This window comes from Myotis davidii, unplaced genomic scaffold (assembly GCF_000327345.1).
Source record: "Myotis davidii unplaced genomic scaffold, ASM32734v1 scaffold64, whole genome shotgun sequence".
Lineage (NCBI taxonomy): Eukaryota > Metazoa > Chordata > Mammalia > Chiroptera > Vespertilionidae > Myotis > Myotis davidii.
The window spans coordinates 1,928,047-1,944,027 of NW_006296226.1; positions in this window are offsets into that span (position 1 = coordinate 1,928,047).

Here is a 15,981-nt window from a genome sequence, read left to right on the forward strand (position 1 = left end):
AAGGACGGGCCTTTTTGACTCAGTAATAATGTGCATACCTGAGACTTCTTGAGTCTCAAGACACTCAAGGTCCCTTTCTCTGGGTGTGTTTGGTACCGAATTTAGATTCCGGTCCTTTGACATCAGTTGATTACTTGTCTCCTGGAAGTTTTGTTTTCCAATCAGTCTTTGGTGTCCCCTGGTGAAATCTGGCTCTTAACACCATCTCCTGTCTTCCATGGGTCCACTATCCTCTGTCTCTGAATTCCCCCATCTTCGTGGGGTATGAGAACTTGGCTTTGGGAAAGAGCTCTCCACACGTTCCCTGAGTCGGGTGGCTGCTGATTTCTCAGGTCAGCACGTAGAGGCGGTTTAACTTTAGGGTTGAGAACTCAAAACACAAGTGAAATTTTACCTTTGATCAACAGTCAAGCACTCTTTCATGGGCTTTGCTAATAAGCTTGTGCTACCTCCTGACCTAACTTCACTGAGGATAAATCAGGATTCTAGTGGCCACCTGGGGAACTTTGACACGAACCAGAATATTCATTTGAGAAATGCCTGGGGCAAAAAAGGAAAAGAAACTCTCCAGAGGAGGTTGTATAACTGGTCTGTCTAAAAGAGAGAGATCCCTGTGGTTGTGCCAGAGATTCCCCCTCCGTTTCCTTGCTTTAGGGATTAATAAGCATTGGCTTTTAATTGCATGGCTTGATAAAATTCCAGGACAGGCCTTGAGTTACTGTTGAAACCAGCTATAATGGCTTTCTCTTTTGTATATCTGTCTATATGAAAAAGATTTTCCTGCATGTACACCTTCTCCCTTCTCCTAACAGAGATGATAGCCTTTTACAGTGGTCATTTCATATTTGTCTAAAACTATATCTCTTATACATTTCTGTTGATATTGCTATTCTATCTGTCTCTTTTTCCCTCACTTGGAAAAATTTAAAGATTAATTACTCAGAAAAAAAATCATTGTCATTATTTTGCATACTAAATAGTTGAAAATGTCTTTAAAAAGCGTCAATAAACTGTATTTTACAATATAAAATGTAGACAAATGTATTTAAATAGACTTAATGCTATAGCTATGAAAGAAGAAAATAGCTTTACTATCATTTATGATTATTTAAATTTTGCTTTACGAATACAAAATTTATAAAGTATATTTTTAAAGTCTCCTGTAATATTTATGATAAATTTTGGACACATTGGAATGAATTAATCATGTTTATTAAAGACAACTGTATGTCTACATTGCCTAGTTTTTTAATATAAAATGAATGCTAAGACAGTATTCTAGTTAATATAAGACCAAGATTAAAACTTTTAAAGACCTAAACTTTCTAAATTTTGTACATTGGTTTTATGGGACAATAAAAAGATCATTGTTGGAACAAAATATAAAATTGTGTTTAAATGAAATCATAAGACAGATGTTTTTTAAAGAGTTTTGATCTTGTAAAACTCTTATAATACTACAAATCATGAGGATTTAATGTTCTAGCTAAAATTATAATTTCCAAACAGTTAATTAAAATGCTAAGACTTTAAAAAAAAATGCTAAGACTTTAGTAAATGTTGAGTTACTTGATATATATTTTAAAAAAGTGCTAAGACTTTAGAAAATGTTGAGTTACTTGATATATATTAAAAAAAAGTGCTAAGACTTTAGAAAATGTTGAGTTACTTGATATATATTACTTGGATACCTGAACAGTTTCTAAGTAAAAAAAAAAATTATATATATGTAGTTTTAATATAACCTTATTCATATACATTATACAAAAGACTATAGATTAATAGAAAGTGTAAATGCCTTTGGATAATGTATTTATTCTGCCTCCTAAAAAGGTAAAAGGTAATCTAAAACACATACTACTAAAAAAAAAATAAAAAATAAAACCCCCTACTGGGGATCGAGCCTGAAACCCAGGCATATGCCCTGAGTTCTTGGTGTCTTGCCTTATAGTTTTCCCTGTCTGGAGAAAACAAAAATTGGTACCTTAGCTAAATGTGATAATAAATAAAAATGATTAGGATAATACTTTATATAATAATTACAGAAGAATGTGAATGTATATGCAAGATAATGAGTATGGCTTGTCTGTTAATGATTTGTTTATTAAATGTAATATATTCATTTGTTTCAGTATGCTAATATAAATTATATTTTGAAAGTAAAGGTTTACTATAGTGTGTTATGTATTTATTTACAAAGACATAAAAGATAAAAGTATATTATTTTAATTCTATAAATGACAGAAAGATAAATTCACAGTTGTATTCCATGTTAATGGATTTATTCACAGAAAAGGCTTACAAATCTTTTTTTTTTTTAAACGGATTTTTTTTTTGAGTCAGAAACATCGATGAGAGAGAAACATCGACCAGCTGCCTCCTGCACACTCCCCACCGAGGATGTGCCCGCAACCAAGGTACATGCCCTTGACCGGAATCGAACCTGGGACCTTTCAGTCCGCAGGCCGACGCTCTATCCACTGAGCCAAACCGGTTTCGGCGGCTTACAAATCTTTTATTGCAGATTGTAATGTGTATAGGTGATAACACAAAAAGAGTAAAATTAGGGGTTTCCTTCCATAAAATGACCAAGTTATTTTGTACCTAGATAATAGAGTTTTCTTTTGAATCACCAAAATATTCTGCTAACTCTGTTTCCTTCTGTCAGTCTTGAATCCTAACACATTTCCTTATTTTTTCTAAGTTGCTAGGTCAGACTTCGGAGAAAGACCTTGCCCCAGGTACTGTTAACAACTAACACAACAATGAAACCCTTGCCTCCAGTCAAAGGACATAAGTGACTCAAAATCACTGCAAGGCCGCTGAGACCTCCAAATCAGGTGACTGCCAGAAAGGGCACCTTCCACCCGCGACCACCAGGACCAAGCTGGTGGCCCCAGGACGCATCCCCCTCTCCCAGGACCCGCCAGACAAGACCACCAGAGCCAGCTCACGGGGCTTCAATGTGCATGTGCTTTTGTTCTTTTTCTTTGTTCTTTGCTCTCTGCAGAGTTAAGGCTTAGATTGCTGACATTTCTTATCGATTAACTATACGACCTCTTTGAGTAATCCTTATTACTCAGTGAGTCATTCCTCCCTGAGTCCGACGCTGGGCTGCAGTTTGCTCACCATTTGGCTTCAGGATGCAGCTACAGTGTTGGGTCTGCACTTCCTTTCCCTGTGGGTGCCACCCAACTTCCTTTGCTAGCAAGTTCACGGAATTAATCAGCTGATTTCCTAGGTGATGAGACTCAACCAAGAAGTGATCTGGGGTACAGTGTAATTGGCCAGATATCAGAATTCCAAAAACCCCATCATGTCACGCACAGAAAGGTTTTGGTCCTAAACAAAACCACGCTCAGAAACCTTTGGTGACATTTAGCACTTCCAACCAAGTCATCCCAGAAGGGAAGCCAGGGATGGGGGTGAAAGGAGGTGCTTTGAGAAAACAGGACACAACTGGAGGAAAGGATACGGAGTTCAGGGAAGGCAGATGGGCCCAGGGGGTACTCGGGCCGAGAGTCCCCGGGGAAGGCGGAAGCCAGTGTTTCGGAGAGTCCACAACATCTAGTGAGAAGGTGGAAACCACAGGTACAGGGGCTGAGAGAGGGGATGGTTATGGGTCTTCTGAGGGTCAGAGAGATGCTGGCCCCTCAGAGGAAGGCGGGAGCCATGACACTCAGCGGCATCTCCCACGGGCACCCCACCCAGGAGGAGGTCAGCTTGCACAGCCAGGCGTCACGCAGCACACAGCGGGGACCTTGACAGAACGGTTGCTACCGACTGCCTGTAGCAGGCTGCAGAGGACAGGGGATGAGCTAAAGCCAAGAAGGCAGAGCTGGGGGCCTGGCAGAGCCGGAAACACAGTGTCCCCTGCATCCCAGACCTCACGATGATTCCCTAATTCCTCCCACCAAGGCTTCTTTCACATCCCTGTCCCACAGGCTTCCTCCCCAGGGTCAAGTCCAGGCTGCACTGGCCCCGGAAGAGCCATCCTAGGATGAGGGACCTGGGAAAGAGAGGAGAGAGACTCGTCTCCTGGTGGATGGGAGAGCTTGTCCTGTGCTACGCTGGGGTCTTTTAGTCAACCTCTCCAACCAGGAACCCAAGAGCCTGGGCCACTCCTGCTGAGACAGGAGCAAAGGGTGTCTTAGGAGCCTGCGTGGAATGTCCTTTGGGGAGACTTAGGATTCTAAGACTCTGAAAGCACCCACATTAGTATACCAAATAGTCCATGACGGGAGTAGTACGGCCTTTCACAGACATCATCTCATTTGATCCTCACAACAATCCTGTGAGGTATGGAGGCCAGGTGTGGCCACTGAGGGGGAACCTGGGCATGGGGCTCTGACGCAGTGACTTAAAACACCGATGTGTTACCTCACAAATCTGTGGGTCAGGAGTCCCGTGTAGGTCTCACTAATTACAGTGTTGGCAGGCTTCATGCCTTCCTGGAAGCTTTAGGCAAGAATCTGTTTCCTGTTCATTGGGTTGTTGGCAGAATTCAATTCCTTGTGGTTGTAGCACTGAGGCTCCATTTCCTTGCTTTCCACCAAGGAAGAACCATGCCCAGCTTCTAGAGGTTTCCACATTCGTTGGCCTGTGGCCCCTATCCTTCACCTTCAAAGCCAGCAATGGAGGGTGGAACCCTTCTCTTTCTTCTTATATCCTATCTCTCTCTGACCCAAGTTCAACAGCTAGTCCCAAATCACAACCCGGGAGTTGTGCCTCCAAAACCAAGAGTGGTTCCAGTACATTCCGCACTGCCACGAGCGTGGCCCAGCTTCATCGTTCTTTTATTTGGATGGGCACTGGACACAAGAGGGCATCTGAATCCTTCCTGTGAGCCACCCCTTTGAGAGCTGTTTTCTAATGGACTTGTTCTAGGACCGACATCCTCAGAGACTGGACCTTGGCCCTCATGGTAAGGTCAGATTAAGGTCAAATCTTGGGTAGCCCAGGGCTGAGCAGACAAACTCTTACCTTTTTAAAAAAAATGTTTAAATATATTTTTATTGATTTCAAGGAGGGAGGAAGAGGGAGAGAGAGAAATACCATTGATGAGAACCATTGATCGGCTGCCTCCTGCACACCCCCTACTGGGGATCGAGCCTGAAACCCAGGCATATGCCCTGATCAGGATCGAAACATGACCTCCTGGTTCATTTGTCGACACTCAACCACTGAGCCACACTGGCCAGGCCCAAACCTTACCTTTTAATACTGCACTTTTGTTCCTGGTTTGGGCTCTGTACTTAAGAGACTAGAGTGAGTGGCCGGGACTGTATTTTCTCTGTCTTTTCTACAGGCACCAGTGGACATTCTTTATTCATAAATAATCTGATTTTCTATATTGAATTAATGGGGCTCTGTGATTCATCCCTGTTATTCACTTTAAAGTGGATATAAATGTTGCCTATTTTTCCTTCTTTGAGAACTTGAAGGAGGGTTCTCTGTATGTCATGCTCATTGACAGAGCTCGGCTCCAGCACCTGAGTCGAGGCTTTCAAAGGCTCAGAGCATTGTTCTCCATATCAGCCCTAACACAGGGATATGAGACACCTTGGCCCAGAGCCGTGTGAGCTGAGGCTGTAACTGATGAATTATACTTGAGGGATTCTGTCCTCCTACAAGTATCCTGAACTCTCTTAATAATGCAACCCATGGTCTGTGGCTCACCGTGATCAGGATTTTCTCATGGAGCCCTTTACCAAACCCAGAGAGAGGGTCTGTGAACTTCAAATAGTAGTTAGTCCCATTTCCCACTCCCACCCTTGCCTTGTTCTACTTGATGGCATTCTAATCTCTCCTGAGAGTTCCCATCTCAGGTGGCTCTGTGTGTCAACATAATTGATTTCGAAAAGTAGGAAGAAGATTGGTGAATGTCTACAGGGAATTCGCCTATTTCATGTGCCTGTTTTTCTCAACTATTGGTAAACAGAGGGTCAGAAACAGGAACCCCATATGACACAGAAAGTATCAAATGGAACTAGCATCCCCAACTCACTGAGATGCACCTGAGAGCAGAGTTATCTGCAGGGCGTGTGGGTATCAGCCTCTGACAGCTGAGAACTGAGAAGCTGCCCTGCCCATTAGGGTACCCAGACCCCCTCACAGAGAAGGCCGTGAAAGAGGAGGCTGAACCCACAATCCCTCCTCACAGCCTCCAGCTAAGCAGAGCCCTGCATGCCTCCCTGGGCCTTCCAGGTCCTTCCATCTTTCTCTGGGCCTTAGTATTTTCTAATTCTATCCTTTCTACACTACTATCCTAAATAATAGTGCTGTTTGATAGTCATACCTCCTACAGCACAGATACTGAGTTGCTCATTGCCCCCTTGGTCACTTCAGCTGTGATCCTACCAATCATATGACTTTTGAAAATGAAGTTCTTCCAGGAATTTTTGCTAATTCCCAGGGATTTTACATTCTCAGGATTTCCTCTGTTCTCAAGTCCAGGTTTCTGCCTTGCGTCAACCCAGACACAGGACACCACCCCACCTGCGCGTTCACTCAAAAGAGTCCACTTGCACATAAAAGCATTTGTGAGCAATGTAGCCTTTACAAAAGATGTTGTGAGGAGGGTGAAGGCCTCACCCCTGACAAAAGTTTCTCACTGCTGAATTAAGCACTGAACTATTTCCTTCCCCAAAACAGTCTTGGCCCAGGGCACCCAATCCCCTCCTACCCCTACAACCAGACTTTGTCAGAACTGGCAGCAAAACTATCAAAGGGATAGATTCTTAGTTAACACTGCTACTGGAATATTATTGTTGGTTTTAAGTCCTTTCAGTAAACAGAGAAAGTAAAAATAATAAATTAGCGCTCTCCCTCTCAGGAACACACCACACCTCTCCCCAGCCTCCTCCTCCCCCCCAGGGCATTACCTTTGCCTTTCTCTCTGGTAAACTCCAAGGGCTCTTTTTGCCTCTGTAACTTGATTCCTGAGCCCACCAGCCCAGCTGACTCACTTCTACTAACTTTTGTGGACGAAAGGGGCCACGTGCTGACCTGACAAGCTCAGGGGAGGCCTGCATGGCGGTCTTGCAAACTCAGAGACCTAAAGTGACCCCAAAGGATGGTATGAAATGAAACTTTAACTAAAAGCAGTTATGGTGGGCAGTTACATCCTAGGCTGGTTTCTTCACTGATAAGGTCAACCTTTACCTTAACTGAGCCTATCTGTCTTTTTGCATCTATAATAACATACCCTTGAAATGTCTGGGTAACTTGTAACTTCCCCTTTTCTGGACCCCTTGGAGCACAACCTAATGTGCCTGGGCGCCAGGACAGATACCCCAATTCCTTCATTGTTATCAAGTTAATTGTTCCTACACCCACCTAAGTATGTGTCCATCATTTTACTTTTTATCCAATCCTAGGGGTCCCCCTTCCCGCCCCTGCTTTGCTTGCTCCTGCCTCTCTAGTCTATCACCAATGGATTTCATATAACCCACCTACGTCCCTTCCTTTGATTGCAATATATAAATATTGATGTAATCCACCATTCTCTGAAGCGTTATCTCAATTCGTTGAAGTTCTGCTTCCCAGGCAATTGTTGACAGATTGGCTCAAACTCACAAAAATTCTTTACAGGTTTGAATGTTTTTATGTTAACACTAGAGGCCTGGTGCATGAAATTCATGAACGAGTAGGGTCCCTAGGCCTAGCCAGTGATCAGGGCCAATCTGGGCCTTCCTTATGGCTGCCAGCCAGGGACTTCCTTCATCCCGCACCACCCCTGGTGGTCAGGGCACATCATAGCGAGCAATCGAACTCCCAGTCTCCCGGTTGAACTCCCCAGGGGACATTTTGCATGTTAGCCTTTTATATAGAGATAGATTATGTAACTTTCTAAATAAATGTTCTCTTATATTTGAAAGAAAAGTAAACCATGAGGTCGTATTAATATATATAATTCAAACTTAACACAGTGTTAATTCTGACTTGTGTGTGTATCCTATTTTTCTCACAGTGTAAATTGTGGATCTTAATAACATTAATGTTCTTAATTTATCTTAATATATAAAGTACTTTTTAAATTATAATGCAATTATTACTCCTAATAATAAAACTACTGAGTGAAGACTGAAATTATTTGCAATTCTTTTTTCCCTTGGAATATACCCCACCAAGAATGTATACCAGAAGAACATGTTCCAAAATCACTTGAAATAATTATTTTCTGTGTGGCTATGTAACCAATTTGATAGAGCTAAGATTATTAGTTTCCATTTTAGGGTTAGCTTTATTTTCCCTGTTGATTTTATTTTTCAAAAAATATAAGCTGAAACCGGTTTGGCTCAGTGGATGGAGCGTCGGCTTGCAGACTGGAGGGGCCCAGGTTCGATTCCGGTCAGGGGCATGTGCCTGGGTTGCGGGCACATCCCCAGTGGGAGATATGCAGGAGGCTGCTGATCGATGTTTCTCGCTCATCGATGTTTCTAACTCTCTATCTCTCTTCCTTCCTCTCTGTAAAAAATCAATAAAATATATTAAAAATATATATATAAAACACTTATACAGTTCAAAATTCAAAAGTAAATAAATTATTCTTAAGTCTCACTTCCAACACTTTTGGGGATAATGATGACTTATTTCTTCTCTCAAGATATAGAAAGGCCCTGGCCAATGTTTCTAAGGGTTAGAAGGACCACAGGTTCGATTTCTCGTAGGGGAGTGTGTGGAAGGCCACCAATTGATGTGTCTCTCTCACATCAATGTTCCTCTTTCTCTCTCCCTCCTCCTTCCTTCTTCCCTTCTACTCTCTCTAAAAATCAATAGAAAAAATATCCTCGGATGAGGATTAACAACAAAAAAGATGTAGAAGGAATGTGAGCAAAGGGCAGAAACATTGTAGAAAAAGATTATGGTTTGAACCCACTTAGTGTTTGAACTTGCGCATTTCCTAGACTTTTTGAGATTGATTTCTTCACATAAAAATGAGAATAATAATACCCATTTCCTAGAAATGTTCTAGGGATTACATGAGATAACATGCTAAATGCCTGGTTCATGGTAAATAGTCAAAATATGAGAGCTATTCAGAATATCTTAAGAGATTAATGAGACTGAAATTTTAGACCTACTTGTCTAAATTTTTGACCAACATGCATTTTTGGTGTCCTTTTAGAAATCCTTTTACATACTGTAGAAATAATGTATGATAATTTACAGAGCTCAGAAGATCTAAACAAATCCATATCTGAAGAGATAGAAAAGCAACTACTTTAACTATTAGAACCAAAAATACCAGATTTGTTTGGATGGCATCTGTGAGGTTGACTAGCAAGAAGCCTTCTCTGACATGGTTTGGGCCCTCCAGGCATAGGTCTGGTGTTTCTCCAAGGAAGTCCCACTGCAACCTGTATTTCCACTTACTCCACTGTTACTTCTCTCTTACCTATTAAACTTTAAGCTCTAATAGAGAGGTATTATCTGTTTTGTTCAACACTATACCCCAAGTGTCTAGCTCATTACCTTGCATATGGTAGTATATAATAAATATAGGTGGATGTTGGATGAATGGGTGGAGGGATGGATGGATGGATGGATGGATGAATGGACAGACTAGGACTGCTGGATGGACTGATGGGTGGGCCAATGGGTGGATGGATAAATGTGTTGCGCCTGAGGTGACTGTTGGGCATCCAGGTGAAGCCATTCAGTAGATCAGTGATTCTCAACCTTCTGGCCCTTTAAATACAGTTCCTCATGTTGTGACCCAACCATAAAATTCTTTTCGTTGCTACTTCATAACTGTAATGTTGCTACTGTTATGAATTGTAATGTAAATATCTGATATGCAGGATGGTCTTAGGCGACCCCTGTAAAAGGGTCTTTTGACAGCCAAAGGGGTTGCAACCCACAGGTTGAGAACCGCTGCAGTAGATAGATATGTGGATATGGAATTCAGTATAGAAGTTTGGACTAGAGAAGCCAAGTTCTGCCAAGCACATATCAATAGCTTTCTCCTTGGAAAGGTACACTTTGTAAAGTCTGTGAGTTGTCAAAAGTACTTACTGTAACAAACCCTAGTTTCTAGTATATTTATCCATCCTAGCCGCCCCCTGGTATTCATAGACCTGAGTTTATTGCTAACCATAAGCTGTTTCCAAGCTACTTTATTGTAACATTATCCTTTGAAGTGGTTATCCTCATTTGACAGGTGAGGAAACAGAGGCCATGAGGATTATCTTCCATGGCTATTTGAAAGGATTTCAATCAGTGTTCTGGCTACTGTGGATGGGCTCATTCAACCTCCATCCCACCCTCCTTCTAGAGCTGCATTATTTAAAACACTAGCTACTAGTCACATGTGGCTATGTAAAATTGAATTTAAGTAATTAAAATTAAATAAATTTAAAATTTAGCTCCTCAAACCTGACCGGCATGGCTCAGTGGTTGAGCATTGACCTATGAACCAGGAGGTCATGGTTTGATTTCCCATTAGGGCATATGCCCAGGTTGGAGGCTCAATTCCCAGGAGTGGGGCGTGAAGGAGGCAGCCAATCAATTATTCTCTTTCATCATTGATGTTTCTATCTCTCTCTTCCTCTCCCTTCTCTCTGAAATCAATAAAAAATATATATATTTTAAAAATAGTTGAATGTGGTTAATAAAATATTCCTGGCCATGCTTGTAGACTACAATTGCACTGTAATAAAATGTGCTAAATAGAAAGCACATTTTCCTAAGTCCACCATAGTGAATGGTATAGGTTTTCTTAGATAACAATCATGTTAGTGTAAATTAGCTCAATCACACTGATTTATTTATTCCTATGTGAAATGAGCTGAGGAGTTGGGGGATTTGGTTGAAAAGTAGGGAAGGTGACACTTTGGAGGCAAGGCAGGTTAGAAGCATAGAGGTATCTGGTGGTCAAGAATCACAATCTCTACCCTGACTCTTGCTACCCATAGACCCAGACCTCAGGCTAAGAGTTACAGAGGTGACTGGGAGCTAGCCTGGGCATGTGTTACCATGAATCATATTGATTCTATGAAAAACACGATCTGAGTTCCAAACAATAGGAATGTAAATGAATTGTCAGATCACTGGTCATTTATAAATTGGGTACAACCTGAAATTATAGCCTCCTGCCAGCCTCTACCTGTAGGAAACCATCACGGCCTTTCTGTTTATGATCCTGAGACATTAAAACCACCAGGGCATAGAAAACACTTATTCTCAGAAACATATGGCCTATTGGGAGCGGCAGCGTGCCAAAGAGCAAAGCAACCAGACTCTGAGTCTCAGAGACCTGAGATCTGATCAGAGTCTCATCAATAATGTAACTGTGCGAACTTGGGCAAATGACCTCCCCATTCTCAGTCTGTTTTCTCAACTGTAAAATGGGAGAAAACCCTGTTCATAGGATTATTATAAGGGTTGTATGAGAAAGCTGACTTGCTCTCTTAGGCAACTGTCAGAAAAGGAAAAGGGATAGAGAACAGCTCATTCTCCCAAAGAATGGGACTCTTTACCTGCTCTGCCCTATAGTCCTTCCAGTTTTGCTCAAAATACCATCCACTTCCTGTTGTGCTCTCCTCATTATGTCAGAGGAAAGCTTCTACACCCAAAAGACCCCCCAAAATATTTAAAGACCATGGATATTTGTTTCTGTCACTCATGGCTCGAGGTCCTGGTTGGTGCAGCCATTCAGGAACCTGGGTGCCTTCCATTGATTGTATTGCCATCACCCCGGGCATTCTCGTTGTCTGCACGGTCAAGGCTGGGTCACAGGAACATCCATGTTCTGGCTCAAGGGAACAGGAAAGGCAGAGCTGCTCCCTTTAAAGATATCTTCCTTTAAATTGCAAGTGATCCAGAAGTTGCACATAGCACTTCCATTCACATATCGTTGGCCACACTTAGCTACAAGGGAGGCTGGTAAGTATAGTCGCTGTCCACATACAAATCCTATGAAGGAAGAGAAATGTTTTGCTGGACAACTATCATTCTCTGCCACAGCCTTCCTTCCGCTTTGCTCGTCTTCAACAAGAAGCTTGGCTTGTTCTTCATCTAGCTGTAAGCCTTTGCCTTTTACTAAATTGGGCCTTGGTTGGGGGAAGCCTCATCAGTGCCGTCAGACCTGCTGGTGAGATATAAATGGCCACTTGGGCTTCCTAATGCTAATGGAAAAGCTGGGCCTCAAAAGGGAGCTCTTCCCAGATTACCAGCCGTCTCTTCTGAAGATCTGGGTTTGATGTGGGCGGACTTTCCCCCCAAGTATCAGGAGAGAGAGCTATGTCCATATGGCTTGGCTGTTACGGGAGATGACGCATCCCTGATCTTTGCAGAGGGAGCACAGTAACATTGTTCCTGCAAGGAGTGTGCTCCTGCCAGGTCACTGGCATCTGCAGACTAGTCTGTTCCTCTTTAAATGAGTCTTAAAGGATTAAAGAGCACACAGTGCAAGGGTTTTGGATGTGCCCCACCGCACGTAGCTGAACTAGCAGTTCCAATGGTATGGCGAGGGTGCAGGACCAGATGTTGGGAAATCTCCCAATGGTCTCAGCTCCTCCAATCACCAGCTATGTACATGGGCAGGTCACGTCCCGACCCTAGGCCTCTGTTTTCTCATTTCAAAACATTTTGACCAGATCATTTTCCAGACTCCCTGTTCCAGTTCCCCAGCTGCCCATGACCTTTGCTTGTCTGGAACACTTCAGCAGTCGTTGCAGGGAAAAGACAGCTCTGTCCTTCTCATTTGTTTCTCCTGTGCCCATTATGTTTCCCCTAATACTGACATCTTGCATTAGCGTGGCGCATTTGTTATTATTAATAAACCAGTGCTGACACATTAACTCAAGTCCATAGTTTTTGTCAATAATGTTCCATTGTACAGATGTACCACCATTTATCCATTTGCCTTTTTAAGAATATCTCAGTTGCTTCCAGTTTTATGAGCAGAATTGCTATAAACATTCGTGTGTAGGTTTTTAAGTTTCAATTCAAATGTGTAAATACATAGGCGTGTGATTATTGGGTCACATGGTAAGAATATTGTAACTTGGTAAAATTAAAATAACCTTCCAAATTTCCTTTCAGGGTGGATGTACCATTTTGCATCTTTTATGCAGGATGAGCATTTTTTAAAACATATTTCATTGATTTTACAGAGAGGAAGGGAGAGGGATAGAGTTAGAAACATCAATGAGAGGAACATTGATCGGCTGCCTCCCGCATGCTCCCACTGGGGACAAGCCCACAACCAAGGTGCATGCTCTTGACCAGAATCAAACCCAGGGCCTTCAGCCCACGGGCTGATACTCTATCCACTGAGCCAAACCGGTTAGGGCAGGAGGAGCATTTTGTATACGCTTATTTGCCATCTGTACTCTTCTTGGGGGAAATGTCTGTCCAGATCTTTTGCCTGTTTTTAAACTGGTGTTTGTTCTATCGTTGTTGAGTTTAAGAATTCTTTGGATACAAACCCTTTATCAGATGTGTTTTGCAAGTATTTTTTCCCATTCTGTGGCTTGTCTTTTCATTCTCTTAATAGTGTCTTTCACGGAGCAGAAGTTTTTCATTTTAATTCAGTCCAAGTTATCGATTCATTTTTTCTTCCATTGTATGTTCTAGAAGTCTTATAGTTCTGCATTCTAAATTTAGGTCAATGATCCATTTTGAGTTCATGAGTGAAAGATAAAGTCTGTGTCTGGGTTTAATTTTTTGCAAAAGGATTTCCAATTGTTCAAACTCCATTTATTAAAAAGATTATCCTTTCTCTATTGAATTGCCTTTACTCCTTTGTCAACCATCAATTGATTACATTTGTGTGAGTCTATCTTGGAGCTCTCTCTACTGAATAGTCTTTCACCAATATCACACTGTCTTGTTTACTATAGTTTCATAGTAAGTCTTTGATTCATTTAGTGTCAGTCTTCCAACTTCTTTAGTGTTGTGTTGGCTATTCTGGGTCTTTTAACTTTCCATATAAACTTTAAACCAGATTGTTGATATCCACAAATTACTGCCTCCAATTGGGTAGATCAGCTCCCCACTGAGCCCCTGTCCCCAGAGGTGAGGAAGAAGGAGGAAAGAGCCAATTAGCCCCATCTCTCATCCCCTTACTCTGCCCCGTTGCTGCTGGGTGGAGATGGAGGCACAGCTTGACTCTGACACCCAACGCGACCCACTGGGGGACTGTGAGCATGGACTTACTTCCATGGAGTGGGAGGGCGGGATGGGAGAGCAACTCCTCCCTCAGCCCCATGAAAACCTATTCTGTGTGTCCTTAGATTCTGTGTTCGTTTTGGCAGGGCCAATCCATTCATTGCAGGGCCAATTATATTAACTATATTTTCTTATTTTTTGTGCTCTTGATGCTCTGGCACTTGGGAATCTTACAAAAAAATTTAAAAATACAGTTAATATAATTAATTTCTAAAGGTTATGACAACTTGCTCTGAGCACATCTTTCACTTTTTGGAGTTTTTTCTCATGCTTACCTGTTGTGTTATCAAAGATAAAGCTGGATACTAGTTAAAGTGGTAAGGATAGGTTTTAACCAGTAAAATACCACTACAGAAGGGAAGGGAGTCCCACTTAATACAGAGATGACTGGGCATTTAAAGGGAGAATGAGGCCTGGGGGTGGTGTGAGCAGAGGCTCAGTAGAGTCAGGGAAGTGAAAAATTACAAATAGCAGGACGCAGGTAGGCTCCTCCCCTCCCACAGATGCAGAGGGGCAGGAGGGTGGGGAGGGGCAGGGAACAGGGATCCCATCTTCCTTCAGATGTTGGCCGGAACAAACAGTAAGCTCCTTTGGCATCTTTGCGTTTCTCGGGCAGTCACTTTAAGGAGTGATAGAGTCATCCTAGGGATGTAGCCTTGAGCTGTCAGACACCATGTTAGTGTTTGTTCAAGTCTTTATGGGTCAAGGTTGAGGCCTACCTGAGGAGCTCAGAGGAGCCTGGCTAGAGTGTGGTCAAGGAGAGCATTTTGCCAACGTCCAGAGGTTTTTAGTTGTAAGAGGGAGGACTTGACAGAATAAGGCTTCTCCATCTTTGCAGACCCAGAAGCCCTTGCTATTAGGATTTTTCAAAGCTCCCCGGGTGATTCAAACATAAAACAAAATTTGAGAACCACAAGGCCAAGAAGAGAACCTTGCCCTCCATTGTTTGAATGCCCTTAACAAAGAAAGGCATTCCTCTAAGCCAGTGGTCAGCAAACTGCGGCTCACAAGCCACATGTGGCTCTTTGGCCCCTTGAGTGTGGCTCTTCCACAAAATACCACGTGTGGGCGCGCACGTACAGTGCGATTGAAACTTCGTGGCCCATGCGCAGAAGTCGGTATTTTATGGAAGAGCCACACTCAAGGGGCCAAAGAGCCGCATGTGGCTCGCGAGCCGCAGTTTGCCGACCACTGCTCTGAGCAGACCGCAGGCTCTGTGGTGTGTGTACATGTATGTATGTTTGTATGCACACATACCCCCGGTGAGGGTAGGGGCCTGGTCCCCTCCAGAAGACAGACAGTGCTTAGAGCCACAGAAATGTCCCAAGCTGCCTTTGTTTTAGTGAGCAAACCAAGGGGACTTGGTTGAATTCAACTCCATATCCACTTATTTGGCCAGAAAAAAGTGGGAGGGGTGTTCTCAAGCCTGTGGGTCTGGAGTCAGTCATGCAAGATCTTGTTGATCCATTTCCGGTTCTCATGGTTTTCTCTGTGGACACTTCTGTCTGAAACCAGGAAGGTAACGCTCAGTCTCTGTGCAATTACCCAAGAGGCGTCCTTAAAGCACCGTTTTCTTGCCTAACGTTCCCAGAACTCATGACGCAGAGTTCTATTGCTTCTTCTGTGACTCATTTGGTTCCTAATTGTTATTTTACATATAATAAATTGTTATTTTACATATTTGTGCAGATGCAGAAGAAGCCCAGAGGGCTAGAACTTCTTTCGGAAGCAGTGTCATGGCCTCTGGAACGCTAAAGGCTCAGAACATTGGCAGATTCTAGAGCTCTACCTCCGGAAAAGAAC